Source organism: Pan troglodytes, chromosome 11, assembly GCF_028858775.2.
Source record: "Pan troglodytes isolate AG18354 chromosome 11, NHGRI_mPanTro3-v2.0_pri, whole genome shotgun sequence".
Classification (NCBI taxonomy): Eukaryota; Metazoa; Chordata; class Mammalia; order Primates; family Hominidae; genus Pan; species Pan troglodytes.
This window is the reverse complement of record NC_072409.2, coordinates 44,801,279-44,827,275: the sequence shown is the minus strand read 5'-3', so window position 1 is coordinate 44,827,275 and position 25,997 is coordinate 44,801,279. Positions and strand designations below refer to the sequence as shown.

Genomic DNA, 25,997 nt, shown 5'->3' with positions numbered 1-25,997 from the left:
GATGTGTGGTAGGGAAGAGGCCTGCAGGGCTGAGGTCTGGGCAAGGGTGGCATAGTGCAGGTGCCGGGGACCGAGTGAGTGAGTTGGCTCTCGACTCCTGGGTGTGGGAGGAGCCCTGGAGGAGGAATGGGCTCTGGCAGGGGCAGGAGGCCTTGCTGTTAAATTTAGCGAGACTTCTTTTTTTTTTTTTGAGACGGAGAGTGAGACTTCTTTATATTCGTAGAGGATTTAGAGGATTCTGAGATTCCATAGCAGCATGGTTCATGATCTCCTGAATTCAAGAAACAGAATTTCTTTATTTTCTTTCTTTTTTTTTTTTTTTTGAGACGGAGTCTCGCTCTGTCGCCCAGGCTGGAGTGCAGTGGCGCGATCTCGGCTCACTGCAAGCTCCGCCTCCCGGGTTCACGCCATTCTCCTGCCTCAGTCTCCCGAGTAATTGGGACTACAGGCGCCCACCACCACGCCTGGCTAATTTTTTGTATTTTTAGTAGAGACAGGGTTTCACTGTGTTAGCCAGGATGGCCTCGATCTCCTGACCTTGTGATCCGCCTGCCTTGGCCTCCCAAAGTGCTGGGCCACCGTGCCTGGCCCAGAATTTCTTATATTCTAGTGCTCATCCATTTGCATGCCCATTGTTATTTTAAGTAATACCTGAGATAGAATCCTTGAATTCTGAGCCTTTTTTTTTAGCATTTCCTTCATGAGATTTTCCCATCTGGGTAGTTCTTCCCTTTATGTCTTAGCATTCCCACCCATGACCACTGATGACCCCACATTTCCCCAGAATCTTTCCTTTAGGAAGCATGTAGACATGCACACAGAACTTCTTCTACGTGATTTATTTTTAATAGACTTAAGTTTTTAGAACAATTTTAGATTTACAGTAAGACAGAGTGAAAAGATCGAGAGTTCCCACATAACTCCTCCCCGATTTCCCCATTCATAGCGTCTTGCATTAATGTAGTATATTTATTATGATTGATGAGCCAGTATTGATACATACTGATTAACAAAGTCTGTAGTTTACACTAGTATTTACTTTTTGTGTTGTACGTTTTTATTTTATACATTTTTTTGAAACAGGGTCTTGCTCTGTTGCCCTGGCTGGAGTGCAGTGGTGTGATTAGAGCTCACTGTAACCTCTAATGGCTGGACTCAAGCAGTCCTCCCACCTCAGTCTCCCAAAGTGCTGGGATTACAGGCCTGAGCCACTGTGACTGGCCTTCTATGGGTTTTGACTGTAAAGTCAAACCATTACAATGTAATATACACCATTAAAATGTATCCACCATTGCAATGTAATACAGAAGAGTTTCATCCAAAGTCCTCTGTGCTCTGCCTATCCATCCCTCCCAGTACCCCCAAACCTCTGATAACCACTGATCTTTTTACTGTCTCCATATCTTTGCCTTTTGCAGAATGTCATGTAGTAGACATTCTGTCTACTTTACTGTCTCCGTAGCTTTGCCTTTTGCAGAATGTCATATAGTAGAAATCACGTAGTATGTCGGCTTTTCACATGGGCTTCTTTTACTTAGTAATATACATTTAAGACTCTTCATGTTTTTTTCATGACCTGATAGTTCTTTTTAGCACTGAGTGATATTTCATTGTCTGGATGTACCACAGTTTATTTATCCATTCACCTACTGAAGGGCATCTTGGTTGCTTCCAAATTTTGGCAATTATGAATAAAGCTGCTATAAACATCCATGTGCAAGTTTTTCTGTGTAGACATGTTTTCAGCTCCTTTGGGTAGATACCAAGGAGTATAATGATTGCTGGATCATTTGGTAAGAGTGTGTTTAGTTTTGGGTTTTTTTTCTTTTTTTTCAACAGGGTCTGGCTCTGTTGCCCGGGCTGGAGTGCAGTGGCGTGATCTCAGCTCACTGCAACCTCCACCTCCTGGGGTCAAGCCAGCGTCCCACCCCAGCCTCCTAAGTAAGTAGCTGAGACTCTGCCACCGTGCTCAGCTAATTTTTGTATTTTTTGTAGAGATGGGGTTTTGCCACGTTGCCCAGGCTGGTCTTGAACTCCTGAGCTCAAGCAATCCACCTGCCTCAGCTTCCCAAAGTGCTAGGATTACAGGCTGGGCGCCACCATGCCCAGCCTGTGTGGTTTTATAAGAAACCACCAAACCGTCTTCCATAGTGGCTGTACCATTTTGCATCCCCACCAGCAATGAATGAGAGTTCCTGTTGCTCTACATCCTTGTCAGCATTTGGTGTTGTCTGTGTTCTGGATTTTGGCCTTACATAATAGGAGCTCATTGTTGTTTTAATTTGCATTTCCCTGATGAAATATAATGTGGAACATCTTTTCATGTACTTATTTGCTATCCGTATATCTTCTTTAGTGAAGTGTTTGTTTAGTTATTTGGCCCAATTTGTAATTGGGTTGTTTTCTTATTGTTGAGTTCTTTGCATACTTTGGATAACAATCCTTTAACAGAACATATTTTGAAAATATTTTCTCCCAGTCTGTGGCTTGTCTTTTTTACTTTCTTAACAGTGTCTTTTGCACAGCAGAAGTTTTTAATTTTAATGAAGTCCAACTTAACAATTTTTTCTTCATGGATCATGTGCTTGGTGTTGCATCTAAAAGTTTATTACCAAACTGAAGGCCATCTAGATTTTCTCCTGTTACCTTCTAGGAGATTCATGATTTTGCATTTTACATTTAGGTCTGTGATTTAAAGTTGTTTTTTGTGAAATGAGTAAGATCTGTGTTGATTCACTTTCTTTTTCTTTTTTTGCATTTGGATGTCTGTTAGAGCACCATTTGTTGATCAGACTGTTTTGTCTCCATTGTATTGCTTTTGTTCCTTTTTCTAAGATTGGTTGACTGTATTTGTGTGGGCCTCTTTCTGGCTCTGTATTCTGTCCCATTAATCTGTCCCATTAAAGTACATTCTTTCACGAACACCACACTGTCTTGATTACTGTAGCTTCATAGGAGGCCTCAAAGTCATGGAGTGTCAGTCCTCTGACTTTGTTTTTCTCCATCACTATTGTGTTGGCTATTATGGGTCCTTTACTTCTCCATGTGAACTTCAGAATCAATTTGTCAATATCCACAAAATAACTTGCTGGGTTTTTTGTTGTTGTTGTTGTTGTTGTTTTTTGTTTGTTTTGAGGCAGGGTCTCACTCTGTCACCCAGGCTGGAGTGCAGTGGTGTGATCTCGGCTCACTGCAACCTCTACCTCCTGGGTTCAAGCGATCCTCCCACCTCAGCCTCCCGAGTAGCTGGGACTACAGGCCATGCACCAACATGCCTGGCTAATTTTTTTTTTTTTTTTTTTTTTGGTAGGGAGAGGGTTTCACCATGTTGCCCAGGCTGGTCTCAAACTCCTGGACTCAAGTGATCTGCCCACCTCGGCCTCTCAAAATGTTGGGATTACAGGTGTGAGCCACTGTGCCTGGCCTGGGATATTGATTAGGATTGTGCTAAATGTGTAGATCAAATTGGGAAGAACTGGCATCTTGTCAATACTTACTCTGCCTATCCATGAACATGGAATATCTCTCCATTTATTTAATTCTTTGATCTACATATTTTGTTATATTTATATCTAATTATTTTATTTTGAATGTAAATGATACCATGTTTTTAATTTCAAATTCCAAGTGTTCATTTCTGGTAAATAAGAAAGCAATTGACTTGTATATCAATCTTGTATTCCTGCATCCTTGCTATATAATTGCTTATTAATCAGACCATAGCAGCATGTAATGGAGAGAGAGAGAGGGAAAGAGATGAGAGAGAGAGAGGGAAAGAGATGAGAGAGAGAGAGAGAGGGAAAGAGATGAGAGAGAGAGAGAGAGGGAAAGAGATGAGAGAGAGACGGAGGGAGATGAGAGAGAGAGAAAGAAAAGGAAAGGAGGAAGGAAAGAAAGGAAAGGAAGGAGGAAAGATGGATTATTAATCCAGGAGTTCTTTTTTGGTCTTGTCTTACCTTATTGTATTAGCTAGAACTTCCAGGACAGTGTTGGAAAACTGGTGAGAGGGACATCCTTGCCTTTTTCCTGATCTCAGTGGGAAAGCTTCAAGTAATCCTGTAATCCTAGCTACTCGGGAGGCTAAGGTGAGGGGATTGCTTGAGCCTAGGAGTTTGAGTCTGCAGTGGGCTGTGATTGCGCCACTGTACTCTAGCCTGGGCAATAGATTGAGACACTGTCTCATAATAATAATAATAATTATTATTTTTGTACATCGTTGGTTTTTGGGAGAATTTTTGCATGAGAAATATTGATTGGTAGTTTTTTTTTTTTCTTGTGATGTGTTTGGTTTTAGTATTATTCCCTCTGCTTCTATCATCTGAAAGAGACTGTAGAAAGTTGATATAATTTATTCCTTTAATGTTGGTGGAATTCACCAGTGGGTTCTGTCTGAGCCTGGTGCTTTATGTTTTGGAAGGTTATTAATTATTCAATTTCTTTAATAGTTATAGACCTAGTCAGATTTCTGTTTCTTCTTGTGTGAGTTTTGACAGAGTATATCTTTTGAGGAATTGGTCTGTTTTGTCTAGGCTATTGAATTTGTGGGCATAGTGTTGTTTCATCCTTTTACTTTTAATGTGTGTCTTTATATTTTAAGTTGGTTTCTGTTAGACAACATAGTTGGTCCTTGTTTTTTTAAATTTTATTTATTTGTTTTTTAATCCACTCTAACAGTGTCTGCTTTTTAGTTGTTATATTTAGGACCATTGATATTTAAAGTGGTTATTTGTGTAGTTGGATTAATATATACCGTATTTGTTACTGTTTCCTGTTTATTGCTCCTGTTATTTGTTTTGTTTTTTTCTTTTTGTCTAATCTTTTTTATGCCTTCTCTGGCTTTAATTGAGCATTCGATGTGATCCCATTTTTTTCTCCTCTCAGCATATCAATAACGCTTTTTTAAAAAACTTTTTTTTAGTGGTTGTTTTAAAATGTGCGATATACGTTATGACTAATCCAAGTCCTCTTTCAAATACTTAGCACTCTATGGGTAGAGCAAGAAATAGTATTCCTAATTATTCCCTCCCATACCTTGAAATATTATTGTTATTCACTTACTCATAAACTGTAGTCATGAAGTAGTCATGAAGTACATTGTTGCTATTATTATTGGTGAACAAACTTGTCTGCTAGATCAAGAATAAGAAAAAAGTTTTTATTTTATCCTCACTTGTTACTTCCCTAATACTCTCCCTTTCTTTCTACAGATTCTAATTTCTGATCTATATCATTTTCCTTCTCTCTGAAGTTCTTTTAACATTTCTTGCAAGGCAGATTTACTGGTGACAAATTTTCTGAACTGTTGTTTGTCTGATAGACTTTATTTCTCCTTCACTTTTGAAGGATAATTTTGCTGGATACAGAATTCTAGGTTGGTTTTTTTTTTTTCTTTCAACACTTTGAATGTTTTACTCCCCACTCTTCTTGCTTGCATGACTTCTGAGGAGAAGTCCAAGCGCAATTCTGTCCTTGCTTCTCTGTAGGTAAGGTGTTTTTAGCCCATTCCCTGACATTTTTCTTTTTTATTTTCTTATTTTTTTTCGAGATGGAGTCTTGCTCTGTCACCCAGTCTAGAGTGCAGGGGTACAATCTTAGCTCACTGCAACCTCCTGGGTTGAGGCAATTCTCCTGCCTCAGCCTCCCAAGTAGCTGGGATTACAGGCATGTGCCACCACAGCCAACTAATTTTTGCATTTTTAGTAGAGATGGGGTTTCACCATGTTGGCGAGGTTGGTCTTGAACTCTTGACCTCGTGATCTGCCTGCCTTGGCCTCCCAAAGTGCTAGAATTACAGGTGTGAGCCACCGCGCCTGACCTCCCTGACTTTTTTCAAGATATTCTTTTTGTGTTTGATTTTTTTTTTGCAGTTTCAATGTGATATGCCTAGGTGTAGATTTTTTTTGGGGGGAGGCTTATATCCTGCTTGGTATCTTTTGAGCTTCCTGGATCTGTGGTTTGCTTGCTGTTATTAATTTTGGAAAATCCTGAGCTGTTATTATTTCAGATATATCCTCTATTCCTTTCTCTTTTTCTTCTCCTTCTGGTATTCCTATTACATGTTGTTACACCTTTTGTAATTAACCCATAGTTCTTGAATATTGTTTTGTCATTTTTGTTCCTTTTTGTCTTTATGCCTCAGTTTGGGAAGTTTCTATTGGCATATCTTCAGGCTCTCTGATTCTTTCCTTGGCTGGGTCCAGTCTATTGATGAGCCCTTCAGAGGCATTCTTCAGTTCTATTACAGTGTTTTTTATTTCTAGCATTTCCTTTTGATTCTTTCTTAGTGTCTCAATCTCTCAGCTTACATCACCTATCCTTGCAGGCTTTATTACAGACTTTAGCATATTAATAATAAATTTGTGATCTGATCATTGCAACATCAGTGCCATCTCTGGGTCTAGTTCTCATGTTTGCTTTGTCTTTTCAGACTGTGTAGGTTGTTTTTTGTTTTGTTTTGTTTTATTTTGCTTTTATTGTACTTTATAATGTTTTGTAGTAAAAAAAATTGGAAAACAAAAAGACTGTTCCCTTATACACTACCATCCAGAGGAGGTCACCTGGAGTATCTGTATATGCTTGCCCCCCTGCTTCCTATTTGGAGAAATGTGACTTCTGGGGCCTCTTTTGTTTTGGTCTGTACATTTCCCTAGGATGGTCTTAGAGAAGACTTCTCCCTGTGCATTGGGCCTCCTGCAGCAGTGCCAGGCAGTGATTATTGAAGGACTGAAAGTGCTGTGGCAAACTCAGTCTCCACTCCTGGCTTTCGTGTCCTTGTTTCACAGATCAGAAGATTGGGCAGGATGGGCTTCTGTTCAGTCTTCTTTCGGATAATGTGATAGCCTCAAGTTCTTGCCTGCTTCTAGCAACTTTCTCTGGAAGTTCTGTACGTGTCATCCCTTTTTTTGACTTGCATTCTATACAGATTTATTTTTGAGAGTCAGAAGAGTATTCTTGGCTGGGTGCGGTGGCTCAACGCCTGTAATCCCAGCACTTTGGGAGGCTGAGGTGGGTGGATCACCTGAGGTCAGGAGTTCACAACCAGCCTGACCGACATGGTGAAACCCCATCTCTACTAAAAATACAAAACTAGACAGGCGTGGTGGTGTGTGCCTGTAATCCCAGCTACTCAGGAGCCTGAGGCAGAAGAATCGCTTGAACCCAGGAGGTGGACATTGCAGTGAGCCGAGATCATGCCATTGCACTCCAGCCTGGGCAACAAGAGCAAAACTCTGTCTCAAAAAAAAAAAAAAAAGAGTATTCTTTTTAAAGTCAGTTATAAAATTTTAAATTAAAATAGCTCTGATTTGAATCAAAGCAGTTTGTTTGGATTAAAAATATTCCTTTTATTTTTTAATACAGGGTCTTGCTCTGTCACCCAGGATGGAGTGCAGTGTTGTGGTCATAGCTCACTGTAGCTTCGAACTCCTGGGCTCAAGCAACCCTCCCACCTCAGCCTCCAGAGTAGCTAGGACTACAGGTGTATGCAACTATGCCTGGCTCTTTTTTATTTTTATTTTTTGTAGAGATGGGGTCTTGCAATATTGCCCATGCTGGTCCTGAACTCCTGGACTCAAGCCATCTTCCAGCCTCGGCTTCCTGAAGTGCTGGGATTATAGGCATGAGCCACTGTGCCTCACCAGGATTAAAAATATTCTTTAAAGTCCTTGATGGGTAGCAATATATATACATAGGAAAATATTCAATAATAAAAAATTTGTCTCCAGTGAGAAGCTTGCCCTCTCTCCCTGCTGAGCACAGCCACCAAAGTGTGGCCTCTCCAGACATGGCCACTGCAATCAAGGGCCTGTGTGTCTTTCCTGAACATTCTGATTACAGAGGGGCATATTTATGGATTTCCTTCAATCTTCCACACACAAAAAAGTGTATCTCTATACTCTTCTGCAACTTGTGCTCTTTGCTGAACAATATACATCCTGGAAATTGTTCCAGATCAGCAAATACAGGATTTGTACTTCTTGGCACTTCAGAATATTCCTCTCAGTCTCCCAAGAATGGACACTTAGCTTGGCTCTAATCTTGCTGCTGCAGTGAATACACATGATCCACGTATCTATGGGGAGAGGACGTGTAACAGGTGTCTGTGTCTAAAATACCAACAGCTCCTACCCAAGAAGTTTTTACTAATGTGTGTTTTTGCCAAGAATATGGGAGAATGCTTGTTGGTCTGTGGCAGCAGGAACATGTGAGGCACACCCTAAAGGTCACCCACCTTTGACCTTTGCTAGCCTGATAGGTGAGAAATCTTATTGCAGTTGCAAGTTCCATTTCTTACTACAAGTGACATTGCACAGCTTCTCATATGGTAAAAAGCAGTTTGTGTGGCCTTTTATATAAACTGTTTACTTAAAGTCACAAAATCACTAGTCAGGCAGATACGTTTTCATTTTGTGATTTGGAAAATGAATTTTTGTATTGTATACTACATCCTTCACATGCATTTCAGAAGTAGATGGAGGTTTCCTTTAGGTACATATGACTCATTTGCAAGCAAGCATTTATTTTGAGTCTTGATGTTTTTCAGAATAATAGGAATCTATGGTATTGTCCTGAATTGTTTTGATTTTTGTATCCACAAGGTTGGCTGCAGCAGACTCTTGCAGGGCCCCGGGAGGGGTGTCCCCCACCCACCAGTGTCTCTGTGGGGTTGTGAGAAGGGCCGGTTCTCCTCTGAGGCCCATGCCATAGCCAGCCCTGACATGCTCTTGTTTGCTCACAGATGGGGGACTTCTCTCTAATTGCACCCTTCACGTGGAGCGATGGTGCTGATGGGAACTTCACGGCTTCCCCACTTCCTCTATAAGCGAGCACAGCTGGTGCCAGGCCCCTAGGCTTCCTGGTCACAGAGCTTTAGCTGTCTGGGGCTATTGAGATGTGCCTGGCAAAGCACTTTGTCTGAGAGCTGAGTAACCAGGGCTTGTCCAGGGTAAGTGACTTACCTCCACAGTTCAGGTGGCTCTGCTCTGTATGTGATTCCCATCGGTCATGTTTGGGGTTTTCTTTGAGCAAATATATTCTAGAAATGTAGTTGAGAAGTGAATTCCCTGAGAAGCGGGTCCAAGGCAGCACCTCAGCATAGACTCTGTGGCCGCATACAAAGATGCCTGCAGGAAGGCAGCTCTGGGACTTTAGCCACACATTTGGGCTGCTCCTCTAGATGGGATTCTGTGGTCCCTGTAACAGAAGTTATAGCCCTGATGGGTCATGGGGAACCCTGGGTAATTAGTGATGGGACACTTAGGGTTGGCCAAGGGCCCTAAAACAGGCTCTGCTGCAGTGGTGCCCAGGCCTGGCTTGTCTTTAGGAACAGGTTCTGACTCAGTAGGTCCCGGTGGGGATTGGGGTTCTGATTTTCTTTTTCTTTTTCTTTTTTTTTTTTTTTTGTTGAGATGGAGTCTCACCCTGTATCCCAGACTGGAGTGCAGTAGAGCAATCATAACTCACTGCAGCCTCAAACTCCTGGGCTCAAGCAAGGAACTCCTTGATCCTCCTGCTTCAGCCTCCTGAGTAGCTGGGATTTACAGGCATATGCTACCATGGCTGGCTAATTTTTATATTTTTTGTAGAGAGGGTCTTATTGTGTTGCCAAGACTGGTTTCAAACTCCTAGGCTCAAGTATCAAGGATACCACCTCAGCATCCCAGAGCACTGAGATTACAGGCATGAGCCACCACACCTGGCCCACATTGTCAGACCAGAAGTCTCTATGGGTTGTCAGCTCCTGGGCTGGCCCCTCTCCTCCTGGCTGCCGGGTGGACCTGGTGCTGCTGCCTCTACACATCCCTTTCTTGCTGTTTAATCCTCTCAAGTGCCTGTGGAGTAGGTGGTGCATTGTCCCCTCTCTGGATGAAGGAAGGCACTGAGTTACCTGCCCCGAGGCTGCCAACGGGAGAGGCACAAGGTGTCAGGACTTGCCCTCTACCTCAGACCATGGCCACCTCCCTCTAGAGTGAGTGACTTTGGCTTACAGGGTGGTCACCCACTTGTTTTGTGGATTGTGACAAATTGAGAAGTTAAAGCAGCACAGGCTCTTTAAGCAGCACAGGGTGGACCTCACTTCCTCACCCAGCAGCAGGGCATTTTCCAGATTCCTGGAGCAGTGTCCCCGGGGCAGACATAGAGGGTGGTGAGGCTCCCCTCCTGCCTACTGGCCCAGCTTTATTTCCCTCTTGGCTTCTATACCCCAGTGACTTCTGTTTCCCCTGTGGCTTCTGTTCCCAGCTAGCTTCTGTTCCCTCTGGCTGCCCCTCCTGCTGAAGAGAAGCACAGAGAAGTGCAAATGAAGGCATCATGACTTGGGAGGAAGAAACTTTGGGTGAAGTGGGGGCACAGCCCAGCTGGACAGAGGCTGCCCAGCCCCTCCATCCTTTGTTTAAAGACAGGAAGGGGCTGAGCTGGGGTCTCTTCAGCTCGCAGTCCTGGAGGAGTGGACATAGCACACTTGGGAAGAGAAATGAAATGTCAACATTCTTTCCATGGAGATTCTGTTTTTTCTGTCCATGGAGTGTTGCACTTTCTCAGCTACTCCCTGCCAGAAATGAAAGCTAGGGTCATGGTCCATCAGCCCAGCAAAAAAAAGTGATGATGGTGGTGGCGAGGATGATGATGGTAATGATAGTGATGGTGGTGGTAATGACGATGGTGGTGATGGTGATAGTAATGATGATGGTGATGATGGTGACAGTAATGGTGATGGTAGTGATGGTGATGGTAATGATGGTGATGGTGGTGATGGTGATAGTAATGGCGATGGTGATGATGGCAATGGTGATGATGATGGTGGTAGTGATGATAGTGATGACGGTAATGGTGATGATGGTGATGATAGTAATGATGGTGATGGTGATGATGGTGATAGTGATGATGATGGCGATGATGGTGACAGTGATGGTGGTGATGGTAGTGATGGTGATGGTAATAAAGATGGTGATGGTGATGGCGATGATGATGGTGATGGTGATAGTGATGGTGATGGTGATAGTAATGGTGATGATGATGGCGATGGTGATGATGATGGTGATAGTGATGGTGATGGTGATAGTGATGGTGATGGTGATGGTGATGATGGTGATGATTGGTGATGGTGATGATAGTAATGATGGTGATGGTGATGATGTGTGATAGTGATAGTGATGATGGTGATGGTGATGATAGCAATGATGGTGATGGTGATGATGGTGATAGTAATGATGGTGACAGTGATGATGATGACGATGATGATGGTGATAATAACTATGGCAAGCAGTAAACTATCTTTACAGCCACCAGCTATGTGCCAGGCACTGTGGTAGGCATGGTACATACAATCCCTCCAGTATTTCTGTCATTGACCTTCTACTAGATATGATGATCCACTCTGCAGAGAAGGAGTCTGAGACTCACTGACGTTGAGTACCTCTTGTGGTCCCACAATTGTTGGTGGCAATCATTGCCCAGGGTTTCTGCGTGCACTGGGTGTCACAGGCTGCAGGTGATGCCTCATGTGCTGTGCTGGGAGCCCTGCCCTTGTCATCCTGTTAGCTCCTTGACACTTGACCTCTTCCCTCCTCCCCACAGGTTCCTTGTGAGACACCTGGGGGACTCCAAACAGCAGTAATCCATCTGCCCACTGGTTTGGAGACAGGGGTCCTCAGCCTCCTTCCAGGGTGGATGGTTCAGGAGGCCTTCTCTGCAGGGGACCAGGACACAGGAAAGCCAGGAAGAGATGAGCTGGGAAGGGAGCTGTCGGGGGCCGTTCTGGTTTTAAAAATAAAGCAGGACTTTTGTTGCTTGTTATAAAAGGAATACATGCTCATTTTCTGTGATTTAGGAAACCACAGGAAAGTATAAGGGAAGAAAGACATGGCCATTGCCTAGCACCAGGGAAAAGGGCTGTAGTTTTTAGTGTCTGCCTAGACTCTAAACTTCTAAACTAAAAGACTTGTACAACCCATTGTTTAATGGCTGTGTAATACTCCCATCACAGGAGCACATCATGCCCTGGTTACCTGACCCTTACTGGCTGGAGATGTGTGTTGTTCCTAATTTTTGCTATTTTAAATAACCGTGGGAGAAACCACATTAACATGAATCTTTGTGTGCATATGTACATTTTGCCTTAAAATAGATTTGTCGATGTGGAATTCTGGCCTGAAGGGTGCAAATCTTTTTAAAGCTTTTGATACATACAGCTGGGGTTCAGGAAACTCCTTCCCAAGTTAGTCCCCTGATTAGAAGGGTAAGAGTGCCTGCCCTGCAGCCCCACCTGCATTGTGGATTTGTATTATCAAAAGATAAGCCTTGCCAGAGGGACATTTCTAGCTTGAATGTGTGCCTGACACCAACTGAGCTCTGACAGTGTGCCTTGAACCCTGTGCCAGATGCTGCAGAGGGCGGCAAAGTAAGGTGAAGGCTCTGCCTGTCTGCCTCACCTCTGGGAGTGAAAGAGGCCACTTCTTTTTTTAATTTGATGTTTCTCCTATAATTTTTTTTTTTTTTCTGAAACAGAGTTTCGCTCTGTTGCCCATGCTGGAGCTGGAGTGCAATGGCTCAATCTCGGCTCACCGCAACCTCTGCCTCCTGGGTTCAAGTGATTTCTCCTGCTGCAGCATCCCAAGTAGTTGGGATTATAGGCGTGTGCCACTACACCTGGCTGATTTTGCGTTTTTAGTAGAGACGGGGTTTCTCCATGTTGGCCAGGCTAGTCTTGAACTCCTGACCTCAGGTGATCCACCCACCTCGGCCTCCCAAAGTACTGGGATTACAGGTATGAGCCACTGCACCCAGCCAATTTTTTTTTTAAATGTCAAAATTAGGTTCAAAAATTATGGTTTACATTAAATGAATGTTCTTAACTACAACAGAAGAAACCAGGAATGCAATCCGGTTGTGCTGTTCGGGAGATCATTCCAGGCTTGGCATGGTCTGGAGGGTGGCATGGTCGGAGGGTGTCTGAGCCAGGGGCCAGGGCCAGGTGTCGGTCATTCCTGGCCGGGCTTCTGTGCTGGACCCTCCAGCTCCCCTGAAGGCAACCCCTAGCCCACTCAAGTCCTCATGGGAGGCTGCACCCTGTAGCCTGCAGCAGGGCCGCAGCTCCATGAGCAGGGCTAGCAAGCACTGGCATGCTTGGGGTCAGAATTCCATGTCACCCGTGAGAAAGCCACTGTGTCCTGTCTGCAGAACAAGGATTCCTATGGGAAGAGCTCAGAAGAGTCGCTTCCCCTCTGGGGCTGCCCTTGCCTGAGGATCTTAGGCAGCCAGAGAAGCACCTGGGAGAGAACTCAGGTTTTGCGGGGAGCAGGCTACTTTCTTAGAGAGTAGACAGGCTTCTTTAGAGATCCCAAGAGGCAATTGTGGGGCCTCTGGAAGCATCTGAATTCTACACTCCCCGCCCCCGAAGCCTTTCAGCTTTCTTTTTCTTGGCCGTTTCCTGTGGTGTCTTTATTAGTTAGGGTTCTCTAGAGGGACAGAACTAATAGATATGTATATGTTTATTAAGTGTTAACTCACACGATCACAAGGTCCCACAATAGGCCATCTGCAAGCTGAGGAGCAAGGAAAGCCATCCGAGTCCTAAAACTGAAGAATGTGGAGTCCAGTGTTCGAGGGCAGGAAGGATCCAGCACGGGAGAAAGATGTAGGCTGGGAGGCTAGGCCAAGTCTAGTCTTTTCAGGTTTGTCTCCCTGCTTTATATTCCAGCCACACACTGGCAGCTGATTAGATGGTGCCCACACAGATTAAGGGTGGGTCTGCCTTTCCCAGCCCACTGACTCAAATGTTAATCTCCTTTGGCAACATCCTCACAGACACATCCAGGATCAATACTTTGCATCCTTCAATCCAATCAAGTTGACAGTCAGTCACTGCAGTGTCTCATCACTGCCACACCCACTCACCTCTGTGTTTGAAATTTCTATTATCTTTCTAGTTATTGGGCTTTGGGCACTAAATTAGCTTTAAACTTCTTTGGAGTTGACTCAGTTTGGGGAAGCTGGGGTCACAGTTGGCTCACATGAATCCAATAGCCAGCATGGCCTCATCTGGTTGGCAAGTGAGCTAATGCAGCTGTTGCACCTGTGCCACTTGAACACACAGCCCTCCACCCCATTCTCACCACTGGGGCCCCCCAGGGGCAAGGTGAGTGTGGTGGACTGAACCACGCACACATGACACACTCGTGGGCAGATGCATAGACAGATGCACACAGACATGGACACACATACGCACGCATACACATGGCAATGTACGTCTGCCTGCATACACGTGCACACACAAACGGGCATACAAGCACACACACACAGTGCACACATATACACATGGGTGCACACACATGCATGTGCATAGATATGGACATAGAAACACATGCACATACGCACACATATTTTGTTTTGGGTTTTCCACCAAAAGGAATTGTACCATACGCATTCTTCTAAAACATGATGTTCTTCACTTAACAATATATTTTTGGTATCTTACCATGTCAGTATGTAAAGATCTACTTTATTTTTAAAAATTGTAATATTAATAGCATCCTGGTCACACAGCACTCTGCGCTTGCACACCTGTGTGTATGTGTGTGTGTATGCCTGTGTTTGTGTGTCTGCATGTGTTTGTGTTTGTATCTGTGTATTTCTGTGTATGAGTGGTGTCTGCATGTGTGATGTGTGTGGTGTGTGTGTGTGCCTGTGTGTGGTGTTCGTGTGTCTCTGTGTTTGCATATGTTTGTGTGTGTTTCCGTGTGTGTTTGCATATGTGGTATGTGTGATGTGTGTGTGCATGTGTCTGTTTTGTGTTTGCATGTGTGTTTTGTGTGTGTGTCTGGATGTGTGGTATGTGTGTGTGCCTGGAGGTGTGGTGTGTGTATGTGTACCTGTGTGCCTGTGTGTGTAATGTGTGTGGCTGCGTGTGTGGTGTTTGTGTGTCTGCGTGTGTGTGGTGTGTGTGTGTTGTGTGTTTGCATGTGTGGTGGGTGTGTCTGTGTCTGCATGTGTGTGGTGTGTGTCTGTATGTATGTTTTATATTTCTGTGTGCATGTGTGGCGTGTTTGTGTCTGTGTGTGATGTGTGTGTGTCTGTGGGGTGTATGTGTCTGCGTGTGTATTTGTGTCTGCATATGTGTGGTGTGTTTGCGTGTTTGGGGTATGTATGTGTGTCTGTGTGATGTGTATGTGTGTCTGCATGTGTGGTGTGTGTGCATGTTTGTGTCTGTGTGTAGTGTGTGTATGTATCTCTGCATGTGTGTTGTGTCTGTGTGTGTATTGTGTGTTTGTGTGTGGCATGTGTCCGCATGTGTGTTGTGTGTGTGTGTTGTGTGTGTGTGGTGTGTCTGCATGTGTGTGGTGTGTTTGTGTATGTGTGTCTGCATGTGTGGTGTGTGAGTTTGTATGTGTGCTAAGCCAGGTCCCAGGCCTCACTCTAGTGCTTGTTCACTTCCCTGTGGGTCTGAGTCCTCTTCCAGCTGCTCACAGGCAGCTGCCTGTCCTTGCCCACCATGTGGTACACTGGGGGTCTGCAGACCTCGCTTGCCTGTGCAGAGGTGGATCACCCCCAGGCCTCACTGGCTCAGGCGGATGTTCTCCGCTTCTCTTTTGTAGCTCTGAGGCCTGGGTCTGTCCTTGGTCCTTGCCCTACCCTTTCCCTCAGTGTGCCTTTACGAGACCCCTGCCCAGCCATCTCCTGGCTCCTGGGAGGTCACAAGCTGAGACACAGACCCTTGGGCCTGTGAGTGGGTGGAAACACTGCTCTCGTTGGAGCCCATCTCTTAGGGACCAGGCGACTTGATCCTCACTGGCCGAGGAGGACTTGCTCAGAGGGCCTGATTCGGCGTCCTGGGCTGGCGTCCTGGGCTGGCACTTTGCTCCGCTGACCTTGCCTGTACGAGGCTGAGCATTCCAAGTGTCCTCAGGGTGGAGTGTGGAGGCCAAGAAGGCGATTCGTGGGGTGGTGGATGCGGGCCTTCACCAGGCTGGTGCTCAGATGGCCCCCAGTGGCCTGTGCTCCACGCCTGCTGGTAGCCCCCGGTGGCCTGTGCTCCACGCCTGCTGGTGGTTCCTGGTGGCCCGTGCTCCATACCTGCTGGTGGCACCCCGTGGCCCGTGCTCTATGCCTGCTACCCAGCCCTGGTGGGCCTGTTGCGGCCCCTGAAGTTTGCACTTCGGCCAACAAGCTTCTGTTGTCGCAGGAAGAAACTCAGGAGGTGCTGCTCTTAGCCAGGGTTAAAAAGGGAAAGGGGCTGGCCAACTTTGCCTTTTTGTTGATGTTCTGTTTAATACTAAGGTCCTGGGGTGACATTTGTGCCCCTGGTGGCCTCTGAGGTCTGTGTGTGGCCAGGCACCGCCTCTCTCAGCTCCTGGGTTTTCTCCTGGTCTGGTCTGCCGTGAGTTTTTGGAGAAGCAGAAGCCCTGCTTAGCACAGCCTTAGAAGGCGTCCCTGGGCTTCAGCTCAGCCAAATGCCCTGCTCTCCCTCGGATTCTGCAGTCCTGGCTCACCTGACCACAAGCAGCCTGTGATCTGCTCTTTCTGCAGATGTGGGTGGGCTCCCGGGACAGACCTGCAGGGCCCAGCCTGGGAGTGTACAAGGCTGGGTGGCCAGCGGCCTGCAGAGGGCTCCAGCTCCTGTTCCCAGGAGGGAGAGGCCCACCTTCTGTCTTCTGAAAGGTCTGAGTCTGGGGCCCTGGTTCTGTGAGGACCGTCCTCACCCACTTCCCCACATCTGGGTCCTCATGGAGCCTCTGTCTGTGTCCTGGGATGCATCCCCACGCTGGGGCAGGGGCAGCAGGTGAGGCACAAGGGCCTGTCTGCAGGACATAGGTGGACGAGTGGGCCTGGCTGGGGGATCCTTTGTGAGCTCAGCTCCTGTGAGCCAGCACTGTCCCCATGGGCGACAACCTTTGAAGTCAGCAAGATGTGGCTGCTTGCCTCTCAGGTGGCCCACGATGGGCTTCCTGCAGAGGGCAGAGTGGACACAGGCCACAAGCACGTGGATATCTGGGAATTGCCCACTCTGCATTAGTGAGGGGTTGAGGTTGGTTTTTTGTTAATGAGACGCGTGTGCTTGTTTTTGTCTCTGAAATAATGAAGCCATCTGCTGACATGGCCTTGGGATGCTGTAACTGTTTTGGTGTTACCTAGTCTTCTTCAGATTCTCAGTATCTTATGCTCCTGGCTTTAGTGTGAGGAAAATATTTTCCATTTTTCTGTAGTTATTATTCTCCTCTTATTTTTCGTTTTGCCAATTTTCTGAATAATTTCTTAGGGGGCATTTAGAAAGCCCTAATTCTGGTACAATAAAATAAATGCCCAGTGTCGGCAGTCTCTTCTGTGAGGACAGGATGGCCCCTGATGGAGCTCACTGTGCTGAAGCTTGCACAATCGAAGCCCTGGATCCTCGTTAGGTGCTGTCTCCTTGGCATATAGCCTCAGCTAGTGGCAGAGCCAGGCTGAATGCCCTGAGACTTAGTTTCACCTGCCAAGTGGCCACTGTCGGGGTTGGTGGCATAGGCGGTAGGGGTTGGAGCAGCGATGCAGATGTAGGGTCGGTGCTAGCAGGGGATCTGGCCTGGATCCCTGTGGAGGGTCTACTTCCTTCAGCCTTGGGGGAGGAGGGGCAGCCCAGTGGTCACCCCCCACAACCCTGGTGGGCGGGCCCTGGATGCAGCCCCTGCCTCTGGCCCAGGCACCTAGGTGGTGAGGGGGTGCTGAGGCCTTTGGTTCTCTGAGCTTCTTTTGGGCAGCAGAAGGACCCTCCCACCATGACCACCTCTCTTTTCTCTCAGTCTCTTGGGGTCTCCTGCACAAAGCAGTAAATGACTGACCAAGGCAGCTGTCCTGGCCAAGGTGAGGCCTTTCACCTATGCCACCCAGTTCATCCTCCCAGCAGATGGCCCAGGGGTGGGTGGTGCTGGAAGGAGGAAGCCCACAAGGGGCCCCTCCTTGTGCAAGTGGATTGGCTGTGCCAGGGCAGAGCGTCCTAAAGTGGACACTGGCCCAGAGCCTGGAGCCACACAGGTGGGCACGTTATGGAGGGCGGGGCCAGGTGTGAGGACCGGATCCCCACCTGACCTTTGTGCCTCTGAGTCCTTGTGCTGGCCGTGCACGTTCTTGTGACCCCTGAGCCTCGGCCTTCCCCCCTGTAAAGTAGGCTTGTGCTGTCTGCCCCCAGGATCCAGGACCCCGTGCCAACATCCAGAGCTGAGGAGCCTGATTCTTGGTGGGGAGGTGTATTTTAAGGACATGTTGATTTCCATCCTTGTTGACTGACTGCAGCTCTAACTCCCATGTGGCCTTTGGACAGGGCAGTTCCCTCTGCACCCTTAGAGCCGAGGTCTGGAGAGCCCTTCAGCTCTTGTGGTGCACCGACCCCTGGACTATTAAAAGGATGTTGTTCATTGGGGACGTGCCCAACCACCTGGGGCATTTGGGGTCCTTTCCATGCACCAAGGTGGTCCAAGCTGTGGGTGCAGCTCCTAGCCATGGCTTGTCCTTCCTGTGCGGAGTCACTGGCTCACCATGGCTGTTGTCACCTTGTCCCTGCTATATCACAGGGAGGGGTGAGGCCTGGGTGGCCAGAGGGATGGAGTTTGAGGAGACTAGGACTTCCTTACATTCACAGGCACTGCTGGGGCCTCATGTGGGCTTCAGTTTGGGCTTGGGGTCTGGTCAAGGCCCAGCCAGCCTGTCCATACACCGAGCCTGAGGTCACCCTGAGGTGTGTTTCTTAGCTCGGTCGGCAGAATAACAGCCCCCGCTGTCACCCATGTCCTAATCCTGCAACTTTAAGTAGCATTGCAAGAGGGGAGGAAGGGAAGCTGTGGATGGAGTTGGGGCTGTTCAGCCAGCTGTGGATGGGGAGACTGTCCTGGATGACCCAGCAGCTGCAGCGTCATCACAGTGGTCCTTAGGAGGGGAGGAGGGTTGAGTCAGGGCAACGTCTGTGAGAGCTCGGCTGGCCATCACTGGCTTTGAACATGGAAGGGGCCAGGAGCCAGGGAGTGCAGATGGCCTCTAGGAACTGGAGGAGGTGGGAACAAATTCTCCCTAGAGCTTCCAGAGGGAGCTGCCCTTGCCCACGCCTTGATTTTAGCCCGGTGAGACCCATTTGGACTTCTGACCTCCAGCCTGGAGAGTGAATCCTTCAGGGGGCTCCTGTCCAAAGGCCCTGTGAGGATCCTGGTGTCTCTAGCCCCTCACCCCAAGTCTTGTCCCCAGAACCGGCATGTTCCAGGGAGTGCTGGCCCTGCTAACTAAGCCCCGAGTCTGTCTGTCTGTTCTACTCTGAGTTTGGTGGTCTGACCTCTGACCTTCTGCCTGAGGGTCAGCACCAACCCATAAAGGCCTGACAGGCAGGTGTGTGTGATGGGCCATGTGTGTGCAAGGGCCCTGCTGGGATGGTGGCAGAATCAGATCAGGTTGGTGTAGCCTGTCCTGTGCCTTCATCTGCTCCAGATGCTGCAGTGAGGGCACAGCCTGGAGCAGCCAGGGGCCAGGTGAGGGTGTGGACATGGGGCATGGGTGTGACTGTGTATGTGGGCATGGACATGGAGTGTGGTTGTGGCTGTGGATGTGGATTTGGGGTCTCACATGGATGTAGGGTCTGATGTGCAATGTGGATTCTGGGTCTAATTTCTGGGCTGCAAGAGCTCAACCAGCTACAGGGCAATGTATTATAACATGTATGCTTGAAGTGAGTAATGATGGTGCTGAAGGGACTGTCTTCAGCTCCCAGCTCATCTGGTCCCACAAGTCTTTGCATGTGGCTGATACTTGGTGTCACTGATGAGAACCTGAGGTATATGTGGCACTGTAGTGAGTGCACGTGACGTTTTCTAGCCCTGTCCTGCCCTCCTCTGTGCTGAGCTCTTCTTCACATGCCATAGTGCTATGCCCTGGTCCTGTTCCTGGCTTTGGGCCTTTGCTTCTATTGGGCAGACACCCTTATAAACTTTATGAAGGAAGAATATTAACACTGTGCATTTTAAAGTTTGTTTTGGTATTTTGGAGCATAATTTTCATTCATCAATGTTCTTTCTGAGTTTCCTTTCCAATTTTTCTTTGTTTCATTATAAAGATGCTCTCACTTTGCACCCTGAGAGCAGAAAAATATTCCCTCATGTTGTGCTTTTGATGGCTTTTCTTTTACACTTGACTCTTTGGAGTGTGTGGACTTGACTTTAGCTTGTATTCTAAGATAGAGTGAACTTTATATTTTCAAAAACAATTTGCCAAGATCTTTTTCTGGGCTTCATGCTCTGTTCCCAGAACTCAGGACTGTGGTGGCTGTGGAACAGAACACTCGTCTAGGGCCCAAGACCCTGGTGGCCTTGCAGGGTTAGTCTGATACACTGGGCACTAGCAGTAACAGCTCACTGTCTAACGAGTGTTCACTCCGGGCCAGGCCCACCCATCTCTTTGCCTGGCTTCCTTTGCATCTGTAAATGCCCCAAGGGCAAGGACAGTACTATCCTTAGTGAATGAATAGGGAGACTATTCTGTGTCTGGGCAGGCACTTAACCTCTCATACCTACCTCAATTTCCCTATTGTGGTAAATAAGGCTAATAATAAGAATTCCCATTATTGCAGGGTTGTTGGAAAATAATGCTCTTAGAGTTCTTAGCATGCTGCCTGTCTCAGAGTGAGTGCTCAGCCAGAGTTAGTGATGATGGAGTTTGTGATGGTGGTGATGGTGATGGTGATGGTGAAGGTGATGGTGATGATAATCTTGGTGAGGATGATGATGGTGATTGAGATGATAATGATGGTGTAGCATTGTTGGTGATGGTGATGAAAATGATGGTGATGAGGGTGGAGGTGATGATGGTAATGATGGTGTGGCAATGTTGGTAATGGTGATTATAGTGGTTGAGATGATGATGATGATGATGGTGTGGCGGTGATGGTGATGGTGATGGTGGTGATGGTGATGACAACGGTGATGGTGGTGATGATGGTGATGGTGATGACAACGGTGATGGTGGTGATGATGATAGTGGTTGAAATGATAATGATGATAATGATGGTGTGGCGATGTTGGTGATGACGACGGTCGTTGTGATGATGATAGTGGTTGAGATGATGATAATGATGGTGTGGCAATGTTGGTGATGGTGTTGGTGGTGATGGTGATGATGATGATGGTGGTGGTGGCGATGGTGGTAGAGATGATGATGATGATGGTGTGTTGGTGATAGTGATGGTAATGATAATGATGATGGTGGTTGAGGTGATGATGATAATGATGGTGTGGCGGTGATGGTGATGGTGATGATGATGATGATGATGGTGGTGGTGATGATAGTGGTTGAGGTGATGATGATAATGATGGTGTGGCAATGTTAGTGATGGTGATGGTGGTGATGGAGATGATGATGTTGTCACTCTCACAGGGCCAGGTTCTTTTTTTCTCTTTTATTGAGTTAAAATTCACATAGCATAATATTAATTGTTTTAAAATGAACAATTCAGTGGTACTTAGTAAATTCACAATGCTATGCAACCATTGCCTCTATCTAGCTTCAAAATATTTTAATTTCCAAAGGAAACTCCACACCCACTAAACAGTAACTCCTCATTCCTCTCTCCTCCCACCCTCTGGCACCACTAGTCAGCTTTTTGTCTCCATGGATATACCTATTGTAAACATATTATCATTTCATGTGAGTGGAATCATACAGCATTAGTCCTCATGTGTCATGCTTCTTTCATTTAGTATAATGCCTTCAAGATTCATCCACATTGTAGGATGTATCAGGACCTCATTCCTTTTTAAGGCTGAATAATATTCCATTGTATATACAGACTACTTTTTGTTTATCCATTCATCTGTCAGTGGACATTTGGGCAATTTCCACTTTTTGGTTATTGTGAATAATACTGTTAGGAACATTTATGTACAAGGATTTGTTTGAGTACCTTTTTTTTTTTTTTTTTTTTTTTTTTTGGAGACAGAGTCTTGCTTTATTGGCCAGGCTTGAGTGCAGTGGTACAGTCTCGGCTCACTGCAACCTCTGCTTCCTGGGTTCAAGTGATTCTCATGCCTCAGCTTCCTGAGTAGCTAGGGCCACAGGTGTGTGTCACCATGCCCAGCTAATTTTTGTATTTTTGGTGGAGCCAGGGTTTTGCCATGTTGGTCAGGCTGGTCTCAAACTCCTGACTTCAAGTGGTCTGCCCACCTTGGCCTCCCAAAGTGCTGGGATTACAGGCATGAGCCACAATACACAGTACCTATTCTTAATTCTTTTGGGTATGTATCTGTCAGTGGAATTGCTGGGTCACATTGTAATTCTATGTTTAATTTTCTGAGGAAACATCAAATTTTTCTCCACAGTGCTTGCGTTTCTACCATTGATGTAAGAGGGTTATGATTTCTCCACATCCTCTCCAACACTTACTTTAAAAAAAAAATTGGCCGGGCGTGGTGGCTCATGCCTATAATCCCAGCACTTTGGGAGGCCAAGGTGGGTGGATCATCTGAGGTAAGGAGTTTGAGACCAGCCTGACCAACAAGGTGAAACCCCATCTCTACTGAAAATACAAAAATTAGCCAGGCGTGATGGCAGGCACCTGTAGTCCCAGCTACTCGGGAGGCTGAGACAGGGGAACTGCTTGAATCTGGGAGGCAGAGGTTGCAGTGAGCTGAGATCATGCCACTGCATTCCAACCTGGGCGATGGGAGCAAGACTCCATCTCAAAAACAACAAAAAAAATTGTAGCCATCCTAGTGGGTGTGAAGTGATATCTTACTGTAGTTTTGATTTTAATTTCCTTAATGACTGAGAATGTTGAGCTTCTTTTCATGTGCTTGTTGTCCATTTGCATATTTCTTTGAAGAAATGTCTGTTCAAAGTCCTTTACCTGTTTATTAATTGGATTGTTTGTCTTTTTATTGTTGAACTGTAATAGTTCTTTATATGTTGTGGATGCCATACCCTTGTCTTATTTATGGTTTGCAAGTACTTTCTCACTTGCCTTCTTACTCTGTTGATAGTGTCCTTTAAGGCAAAAAAGTTTTTAATTTTGATGGAATCCAAATTAGCAATTTTTTCTTTTGTTGTTCATGCTTTTGGTGTCATACCTAGGAATCTATTGTCAAATTCAGTGTCATGAAGATTTACTCCTATGTTTTCTTCTAAAAGGTTTATAATTTTAGCTCATATTTAGGTTGCCAATCCATTTCTAGTTAATTTTTGTATGTGGTGTGAGGTAGACATCCAACTTCATTCCTTTGCATGTGGATGTCCACTTGCCTTAGCACCATTTGTTGAAGAGATTATTCCTTCTCCATTGCATGGTCTAGGAACCCTTGTCAAAAATCAGTTGGCTGTTGAAGTATGGGTTTATTTCTGAGGTTTTAGTTCTATTCCCTTGATCTATATGTCTATCCTTATGCCAGTGCCACACTGTTTTATCATAGCTTTGTAGTAAGTTTTAAATGAGGAAGTGTACGTTTTCTTAGCTTTTCCATTTCTGTAAACAAAGTTGTTGGGATTTTGATAGGGATTGCATTGAATCTGTAGATTCCTTTAGGTAGTATTGCCGTCTTAACACTATTAAGTCTTGCAGTTCATCCACATGGAATATATTTCCATTTCTTTGTATCCTTTAAGACCTCTTTCAGCAGTATACAAGTCTTGCATCTCCTAGGTTAAATTTATTCCTACATATTAATATTTTGTTATTTTTGATGGTATTATAATGGTAATTGCTTTCTTGATTTTATTTTCAGATTATTCATTGCTAGTGTGTAGAAATCCAACTGGTTTTTGTGTGTTGTTTTTGCACCTACAACTTCTGAATTTATTTGTTAGGTATAGAAAGTTTTTCTGTGTATGAATTCCTTTAGAGTTTTCTATATGTAGGATTATGTCATATGCAAATAAAGGTAATTTTATATCTTCCTTTCTAATTCAGACTCCTTTTATTTCAGGATTTTTTTTTTTTTTTTTTTTTTTTTTTGCCTAATTGCTCTGGCTAGAACTTCCAGTACTGTGTTAAACAGAAGTGGCAACAATAGGCATCCTATTTTGCTCCTCATCTTATGGGAAAAGCTTTCAGTCTTTCACCATTGTATACAATGTTTGCTGTGGATTTTTCATCCATGGCTTTCATCATGTTGAAGAAGTTCCCCTCTATTCCTAGTTTGTAGAGTATTTTTATCATGAAAGGATTTTGTTGAGTGCTTTTTCTGTATCAATTGAGATGGTCATGTAGGATTTTTCATCATTGTGTTAATATGGTGTAATGTGTCTTGGGGAGGATGGGGAATTGGGGAAGGATTGGGAGAGATGGGAACATAGGAATGAGGCAGAGGGCTGTGCCAGCTCAGGAGAAAGAGCCAGGTGAGCCCTGCTCCTTCTTGTATTTTACCCACTTGGTGAGATCTGTCCTCCAGGGTGAAGGAAAGAGAAGCACAGCTTCTGCTGTCCCATCCTCCAGGACAGAGCCCCAGGGTTGCATCTTTTTCTTCTTGCAGTCAGACTTGATGCTTTAGGTGTTGAAGCACTGATTTATTTTCATGTACTGAACCGTCCTTGCATTCCTGTGATAAATCCCACTTGGTCATGGTGCACCGTCCCCTTAATATGCTCCTAGACTTTATTTACTGGTGTTTTGTTGAGGATTTTTACATCAATATTCATTAGAGATACTGGTCTGTAGTTTTCTTATAGTGTCTCTGTCTGGCTTTGGGCTCAGGGTAATGCTTAGGAAATGTTCCCCCCTCTTCTATTTTCTGAAAAAGTTTAAGAAGGATTGGTGTTATTCTTCTTTAAATGTTTGATAGAATTCACTAGTGGTGGTTTCTGGGATTTTCTTTTTGGGGGAGGTTTTTTGATTACTGATTTAATCTTTTTACTTGTTACAGGTCTGTTCAAATGTTCTGTTTCTTTTTGAGTCAGTTTTGGCAGTTTGTGTGCTTCTGAGCATTTCTCCATTTCATCCAGGTTATGTAATTTATTGACCTATAATTTTTCATAGTATTCTGTTATAATCCTTTTTTATTTCCTTAAGGTCAACAGTGTCTTTATGTTCATTTTTTTGTTTGCCCTGAGTAAAAACAGTCTGCTTCATGCACATCTATAGCTTCCATTCCAGGTAGCTTGCTGCCCTGACCCCCTGCTATGGCGACATTCTGGGGCTACTTGGGGGGAATGTCCATTTTTAAATTTACTGGTCAGTTTTATTTACATGCATTTGCTCACTAGAGGAAGATGTTGAAGTATTTTCCAATTTGTTTGCTGCATTCTTCTTGTGGGAGTTGTCTGGACCTGTGTCCTGCCCATTATCCACTGTGTTCTTATTTAGTCTTGGGGGCTTCTTTACATGTTACAGATGCCCATTCTCACGTCACTTTTTTTTTTGTTTGAGATGGAGTCTCATTCTGTTGCCCAGGCTGGAGTGCAGTGGTGCAATCTCGGCTCACTGCAACCTCTGCCTTCCAGGCTCAAACAATACTCCCACCTCAGCCTCCCGAATAGCTGGGATTACAGTGTGTGCCACTGTGCTCCGGCTAATTTTTTTTGTATTTTTATTACAGACAGGGTTTCACCATGTTGGCCAGGCTGATCTCGAACTCCTGACCTCAAGTGATCCGCCCACCTCGGCCTCTCAAAGTGCTGGGATTACAGACATGAGCCACCGTGCCTGGCCTCATGTCACTTTTAACTAAAAAAAGTATCAGAATAAAACAAAGCATTTCCATTTTGCTGGGTTAGCTTCTGTAGAAGTTTATTGATGTCTTAGGTTGTGTCCTTTGATACTCTTTGTGTTCATTCCTCAAATGGCTTAAGGCCTATAGCCCGACCATCTGCATAGGAGGTGGCTCTCTCTTGTTCTAAATCTCCAAGCAGGTTTGCAAGGGGTCTGGAGGAACTCCAGGGAGGGAATGAGGAAAGAGTGGTCATGATGTCTGGAGTCCTGGACATGTCCTAAGGCCAGGCTGGTAGGCCTCTTCTTGGCCCCCATGAGGATGAGCTGGATGGGTGGCTATGGTATGGCCCACAGGAGG

General features: G+C 45.5%; 1 protein-coding gene across 6 annotated transcripts in view; it reads left to right on the top strand.

The window, feature by feature from the left end:
- PHF2 (PHD finger protein 2) overlaps positions 1-25,997 on the top strand; it is a 103,963-nt gene that overhangs the window by 28,230 nt on the left and 49,736 nt on the right. The gene's annotated exons all lie outside the window — the stretch shown is intronic.